Source organism: Castor canadensis, chromosome 14 (genome assembly GCF_047511655.1).
Source record: "Castor canadensis chromosome 14, mCasCan1.hap1v2, whole genome shotgun sequence".
NCBI lineage: Eukaryota > Metazoa > Chordata > Mammalia > Rodentia > Castoridae > Castor > Castor canadensis.
In genome coordinates this window covers 14,912,509-14,919,745 of record NC_133399.1, presented here as the reverse complement: position 1 = coordinate 14,919,745, position 7,237 = coordinate 14,912,509, and the positions used below count along the sequence as shown (strand labels likewise).

At 44.9% G+C, this 7,237-nt stretch overlaps 1 non-coding gene across 1 annotated transcript; it reads right to left on the bottom strand.

Annotated features, from left to right (window-relative positions):
* Positions 1–1,011: 1,011 nt before the first annotated feature.
* On the bottom strand, positions 1,012–1,113 carry LOC141417011 (U6 spliceosomal RNA). The gene has a single exon (XR_012441645.1). It is a non-coding gene; the product is annotated as a U6 spliceosomal RNA (small nuclear RNA).
* Positions 1,114–7,237: the final 6,124 nt, after the last annotated feature.

Genomic DNA, 7,237 nt, shown 5'->3' with positions numbered 1-7,237 from the left:
AGGACTGGAGGCATGGTTCAAGAAGTAGAATGCATGACCCTGAGTTCAAACATCAATACTGCCAAAAAATTAGCAACTATAATAATGTATGTACTGATTATTTATGTATTTACAACTCATTGAAGTTGTGTTGATTATATATTAGCTGATATTCTAAGGAAATAGTTATAGAGATTTTAAAAAATTTATCCTGGTTGGTACAGTGCTCTGCTACCCAGTGTAAATATCATTATTTGCATGCCTATAGGTTTGTGTGGCTTTTTAAAGTTCAGTATACATTTAAAAACTGAAAGATTTCCTTACATCCAAAATAATCAGACTGTGCTTGCAGATTAAATTGATTATGCCTCAATGTCATGCAGACCTATCATTCAAACTATAATCAACATGTTCTCTGTTGTCTAAAAGACACAAATATGACTGGTTTATTTAAATGACAATCCAATCATTTTCCAGTGAAAGTGACAGTAAAGTCTATTAAGAAAGGATTACACATCCAGGCACCCATGGATCATGCCTGTAATCCTAGCTACTTGGGAGGCTGAGATCAGGAGTGTCATAGTTCAAGCCAGCCCAGGCAAATAATTTGAGAGACCCCCTCACCCCCAAAATAACCAGAGCAAAATGGACTGGAGGTGTGGCTCAAAGTGTAGAGCACCTGTTTTACAAGCACAAGCTGAGTTCAAACACTAGTCCCACCAAAAGAAAAAAAAGTAATACACTTCCAATAGGCTGAAAGCAGGTCATCTCTAGAGTGAGAATGAGGGTGGTCAATAACCCAGTCCTATGTCATGTATAACATTTGATTGCCATGCCCTTGAATTTCTCCCCACTCTATTAGCCACCCTGATACACTGATGTGAACAGACACTTTTCTATTGCTTTTTGCTGATTGTCATTAAGCTTGTTCATTGATATTCTGTGCAAGGACTGTTATCTGGTGTTCCTTTTGTCACAGTATTGGAAATAGACACGTTTATAGGCAGATACCTGCATTGTTTAGTACTTTTCTCACATATGGAACGCTTCACTAAATTACATGTCCTCCTTGCACAGGGGCCATGCTCATCTCTGAATCATTCCAATTTTAGCATATGTTCTGCTGAAGAGAACACTTCTGCAGCATTTTGACATCATCCTTCCTAGATCTCCTAGGCTTGCTTTTATGTTTATACCCTAAATCAGCAACATTACCCAGATCTGTGCAATAGAAGTTATGAACACCAGTAAGCAAGTTCCTAGAAAACACGTGAGAAATCCTTGACACTTCAAGTGTGAACCTTGAATTCTGGTAGACAGAGGTGTCTTCAGGGTTGGTTCAAGTAAACAAGTCCCACGGTGAGATACTGTGTGCTGTATGACAATGACACATTACATGGGCCACCAAGGAAATCTCTGCTGTATAGGGACAATGATTGTGGAGCCCAGGATGAAATTTATGTCATGGTCATACAGGCTTAAGCTCACCTGTTTCTCCATGAAGAGAGACTTAAGGTTGATCTCACTGAATGGAATATACAATTAGTTTAAAATAGCAATTTTTGTGTTTCCATAGCAAACTACACATCATTTGTCCTGAAGCATGAATTCAGTCTTTCTCTGTCACTTAGGCAGTAAAAACATCCTGGGGCACATGAAGTGGGAGGAAGTGGGGAACACTTTCAGTCACCACTGGGGAACTCAGAGAAGCCCATTGCAGAAGTCATACTATGCTTTGTGTTTCTTTCATTATAACCTCACGAGGATGACAAAAGATAGAATCACTCCTTCCTCATTTGACAGGGAATTCTGAGACTTAACAGTTGTATAAATCATCCAAGATTACATAGCATTGAAGAGCCAGCCTTCCAATATAGGTCAGGTTTATTTTTTTGGATGGAACTGGGGTTTGAACTCAGGACTTTGCACCTGCAAAGCAGGTGCTCTACTGCTTGAGCCACACCTCCAGTCATTTACTCACCACCTTCCCTTCATACATCCACTCTTTCTTAAAATTTTTGAGCCAGGCACCAGTGGCTCCTGCCTATAATCCTAGCTACTCAGGAGGTAGAGATCAAGTGGATCAGGTTTGAAGCCAGCCCAGGAAAGTAGTTTGCAAGACCCTATCTCAAGAAAAAACCAACACAAAAAATGGCTGGTGGAGTGCCTCAGGTGTAGGCCCTGAGTTCAAACCTCAGTACCCACACCCCCAAAAAACTTTTTTGAGACAGGAACTCAGTATGTAGCCTAGGCTGGACTCGAAGACTCAGTCTTCCTACCTCCACCTCCCAAGTGCTGGTATTATAGGTGGGTGCTACCAAGCCTGCCCAAATCTCTAACTCTTGAATATTTCCATTACTGTTATCATTGGTTCTCTGTTTCTGTCTCTCTCATTGTCTCTTTTTCCCCAGAGTCTTCCCTAGCTCAGAAAGCATCAAGTCAAGGTAAATTCTTTGGAAGTATTCTTGCCTCCACTTTCTTTTTTCACACTCCATGTCAAATCCACCAGCAAGGCAAGGTTGGCTCTCTGTCCAAAGTGTATCTATAACCTGGCCCGTTCTCACTGCCTCTACTACTACCATCCTGGTTTAGGTGATCATCCTCATACATGGATGGTTTTCACAGTTTCTGAGCTGTTATCCCCACCTCCAGCCCTCCTCATCTACCCCGCATTCTCAATAACGATTGAAGTTGAGCCTTTCCTCCACTCAGAACTGTGGTATGGCTTCCTGTCCTACTTAGTAAATAATCAAACATTCTTACAGAGCCCCAAATCCTTATAGCTGGGTCCCCACTACTTCTCTGACTTCACTTTTCCCTTCTTTGGCCACTCTACTCTTGTATCTTGAACTTCCCTCCAACACACCAAGCATTGAGACTTTTGCCCATTCGCTACCCTCTTGCTGAAACATTCAGCTGTGGACATGTCTCCTCCTCTACTGCCTAAAACTTCTTGCCTGAATATCAGAGCTCGGTGCTAACTCTGCGGGAGCCGCTGTGGCTTCTCGGAAAAGGTAGGGCCCCGCGCGAGGAGGGAGGGACGGGGCTGCGGGGCCGAGGGCGCTTCCCGCAGCGCACAGATGGGCTCACGCACCCAAGTGCACCCGGCGGCGCGGTGGCCCCACCCAATCCCAATCTCCGCCCCACCGACCCGGCCAGCGGGGGATCTCGGGGGGCGATGGCTGCCAAGGCCGCCTGAAGCGCTGGTGCGGGACAAGAGGGTCCCCAGGCCAAGGGCCGCGCCCCACCGGGCCCGCGAGCCGGCTACGCCCGACACCCTAGGCCTCCAGGATGGTGTGGCGCTCCTCGGGAGAGAAGTCCATGGAGAAGGGGTGACCTGCAGGATGTGCCACTTGAAGGTGCTCCTGGGTAAACTTAAGGGGGTCGCGCACTATTTCCTCCTGCCAGTCGCGGGGGGCGAAGAGTCCGCAGCCAATGTCCGCTGCGGACGGTAGGAACACGGACCTGGCCGCTCTCGCGGGCCCTCACCGCCGCCTCCGCGGCTCTAGTCCCGCACCCGAAGGGTCACCGAGGTGGCGAGGGTGCCCGCGTCCAGGGCCGCGCGCTTCCATCAAGGTTGCGCTCACGGCCACCGCCTCCTCGGGGCGTCTCAGCGCGGGGTTCTCCGCAGCAGCGCTCCCTGGGGACCGCCCGGTGGAGTGGCCGGGGACCCCGCCAGGGGCTCCCTTCTCCCGCGCAAGCTCTGCGCGGGGCCCGGAGAGGACGCGACTGGCAGGGGCCCCCAACTGGAGTATTTTTTTTGCAAGTTTGTTAATGCCGTTAAAGCAAAGGTGTGAAATTTGGGCTTCTTAACTATTGCCGCGTGTCCTTAGGCAGGTCACATCCCCCTTCTAAACCTGCCCTGTAAGAATGTAGCAGTGAAACCGTGTTTATGATCTGCACAGCGGTGTCTGACACACACACACTTTCAATAAATAGTACTTAGGATGCCTTCATGTCAAATTTGCTTGATGACTTTGGTAATGGGTGGGGGGGCAGTCCCTGATCCTGGGGTTTTAGCCCAGGGCTTTGTGCATCCTAAGCAGATATTCTACCTCTTGAGCCACACCTCCAACCCCACCTGATGGGGTTGGAATCAGAGGTGTCAGATGGGGAAATGCTTAGTTGAAGTCAACAGCTTTTACTTTGTCCATTTTGGTATTCAGTGAGACAGAGCCCTGGGACATCAGCAGAAGCCCTGTGGTCCAGCAAGGGGCACTACTGGGAGAAGTGCTTCTCCAGCTCAGGGTCATTCTCAGACCTTCCTTCCCACAATCCAGGACTACTCCTCTCTATGGCTACAGCATCCATGAATGTTCCCCATGGTTCGTCATCATGGCCACAGCTCCACAGGAAGTGACACTCAAGATATAGAGAAGGGCTGACTTATGGATAGGACTGTGCAATGAGCACAGTGACAAAGCAAATGACCTTTTGTAAACTGTATCTTATTGCCGAGCCTCAGTTTCCCATCATGAAAATGGGTTTAATTATAATGTATACACCTTTTAGGATGGTTCTCAGAATTAAATAGCACCTACTATATAGGGCAATTGACAGTGCCTGGGACACAGAAAGCACTCAGTAAATGCCACATTTTCAATATAAAATTAATAATTGTGGCCTCTATTGCTTATTTGGGGAATGTAGAGAGGGATCCTTTGCTCTTCTTTGCCTTTGAGATATTCCCACGAGTCTTAGTGAAATGACACAGAGAAATACTGGGGCTCCAACCACGATATGGATAGCTGTGGTTCTCCAGAGACACAGGACCAGTAAGATACGGATAGAAAACAGGTAGACATTAGGCATATGTTTGTTATAAGGATTGGTTCATGCAATCTTGGAGAATGCAAAGCTCCACCCAATGCCATGTTCACACTGGAGACCCAGAAAAATCAGTGGTGTAGTTCAAATGCCCAAAAGCCTGGCCCCTGCTGGTGTAGGTTCCAATCTGGCCTTAGCAGCAGGGTTTTCAGGGAGAAGGTCAAAGTCCCAGCTTGTGCAGACAGGCTGGGGGAGCATGAATCGTACCTTTGAAAAATTCTAAGTCACTCAACATGTTAGATGTCCACTCATATTGGGGAGGGCTGTGTACTCACTGCACTAATTCAGATGCTGGTGTTTTCCAGCAACTCCCTCACAAATACACCTAGAAATGTTTAGTCAGATAATTGAGAATCCCATGACCCAGGCAAGCTTACAAGTACAATTACACATCACTTGGACCAAGTACTAAGGGCACCAAAAGAGGAAGGACTCCTATGGTTTGAGATATACTTGCCTCATTCGTGTATAGAGTGGTTCTTATCCAGGAGTAACTTGGTTCCTTGGGGGACATTTGAAGTTTCTGAAGTCCTCTTTGGTTTTTACAACTGAGAAAGGAATAGATGTGGCACCATATCGAGCAGGTCAAAGGCTGTTCAACATCTTACAATGCACAAGGCAACCTGTCTCTAGCACTAAATATCAATAAGACAAAGGATGACAAACCGTATTCATTTAATAATCATTTTATTGAGTGCCTAGTGTGTGCCATGCTGTATTCACTTGACAAACATTCATTGAGCACCTAGTGTGCCCTGGATATTTTTCCAGGTATAATCAGAGATATAAAATTGAACTAATTAGACAAGATCCCCAGTCTACGTTTACACTTTGAGGGAAGACATAAATATAAACAAATACAGTGAACCATTTATGCATGGGTTCCACATCCTCACATTCAACCAACTGCAGACTGAAAACATCTGAAAAGACTGGCATCTGTGTAAACATGTAAACAGTTTCCTTGCCATAGTTCCCTAAACAATACAGTATGAGGACTCTCCACGTAGCATTTATATTGGATTAGGCATCCTAAGTCATCTAGACATGATTGAAAGACTGTGGGAGGGTGTGCACAGTTTCTGTGTGAATACTGTATAAGGGATATGGGCATCAAGAGCCTAGTGTTTGTGAGAAGTCCTGCAACAAATCACTCATGGATACCGAGAGATGACCATCTGAATTAATATATAAATATAGTATATATGCTATATGCATATGCTCAAGTCTTTTATACAAAAAGGTATAGTATTTGCATAGAACCTACACACATCTTCTCATAGACAATACTTATTTATTTTGGTGATACTGGGGTTTGAACTCAGGGCCTCATGCTTCCTAGGCAGGTGTTCTACCACTTGTGCCACTCTGCCAGTCCTTTTTTTTGCATTGTTTTTTTTTTCAAAGTAGGGTCTCCTGAACTATTTGACTGGGCTGGCTTCGAACCATGATCCTCCTGATCTCTGCCTCCTGAGTAGCTAGGATTACAGGTGTGAGCCACTGGTGCCTGGTCTTGACTCTTCACTTTGTCTTTCTAAAATGGAGCTCCTAATAACAGGGTTGTTATCAGGCTTACATAAGATTTTGCACATAATATGCCTAACAGAGGGCCTGGAATAGACTCTTAATAAATTGAGGATAGGCATGGGTGTCCTAAACCAGTTCTTTTAAATTGTAACAACCTAGGAGTGTAGTTTTTCATTGGTGAGTTTAATCCATTTCCCTTTTTAGTAAATACTGTTGTATCTGGAATCAATTCTAGAATCTTATTCAGTAGTCTATTATAAATAAATTTAGGTAATATCTACAAACACATATGGATCTATTTAGCCTATATTAAATATACAAATAGGTACACTGCTTTCATTAAGCAAAAAAATAAAAATAAACAATATGTAGGAACACAAAGCCAGCCGGCCATGATGGTGCACACCTGTAATTCCAGCCCTTGGGAGGCTGAGGCAGGATGTTCTGTCCACATCCATACCTTAGGGCAGTGGGACAGGTTGCTGAGAGACTGAAAAAAAATGTCTGCAGACATTATGGAACACATAAGGGCTATCGAAACTTGTGAACAGGCAGAGTCCAGTTGTGTCCAGATGGATGGGCATACTACCATGGCCACTTGAGCAAAGGGTTTCCAAGTTGGATCTATAGAAGTACTGATGTCTTTCGTTTGCTTTTTTCCTTTGGCCAGAATCCCAAGGAAGAGCTATCTTTGACATATGTGCAGAAAAGTTTTTTCTTTAGATAATATTTGTATGCCCAGTTCTGAATGTATGTGGGGCATCAGTGTACTATCAGATGATGCCTACCAGATGCTCTTTTATGTTTGTGAATTCAACCAAATTGACAAAGCATTCCCACACACTTTACACGGATACTACCCTTCTTCAGTATAGATTGTTATGTTTGCAGAAAGCCTGGTGTG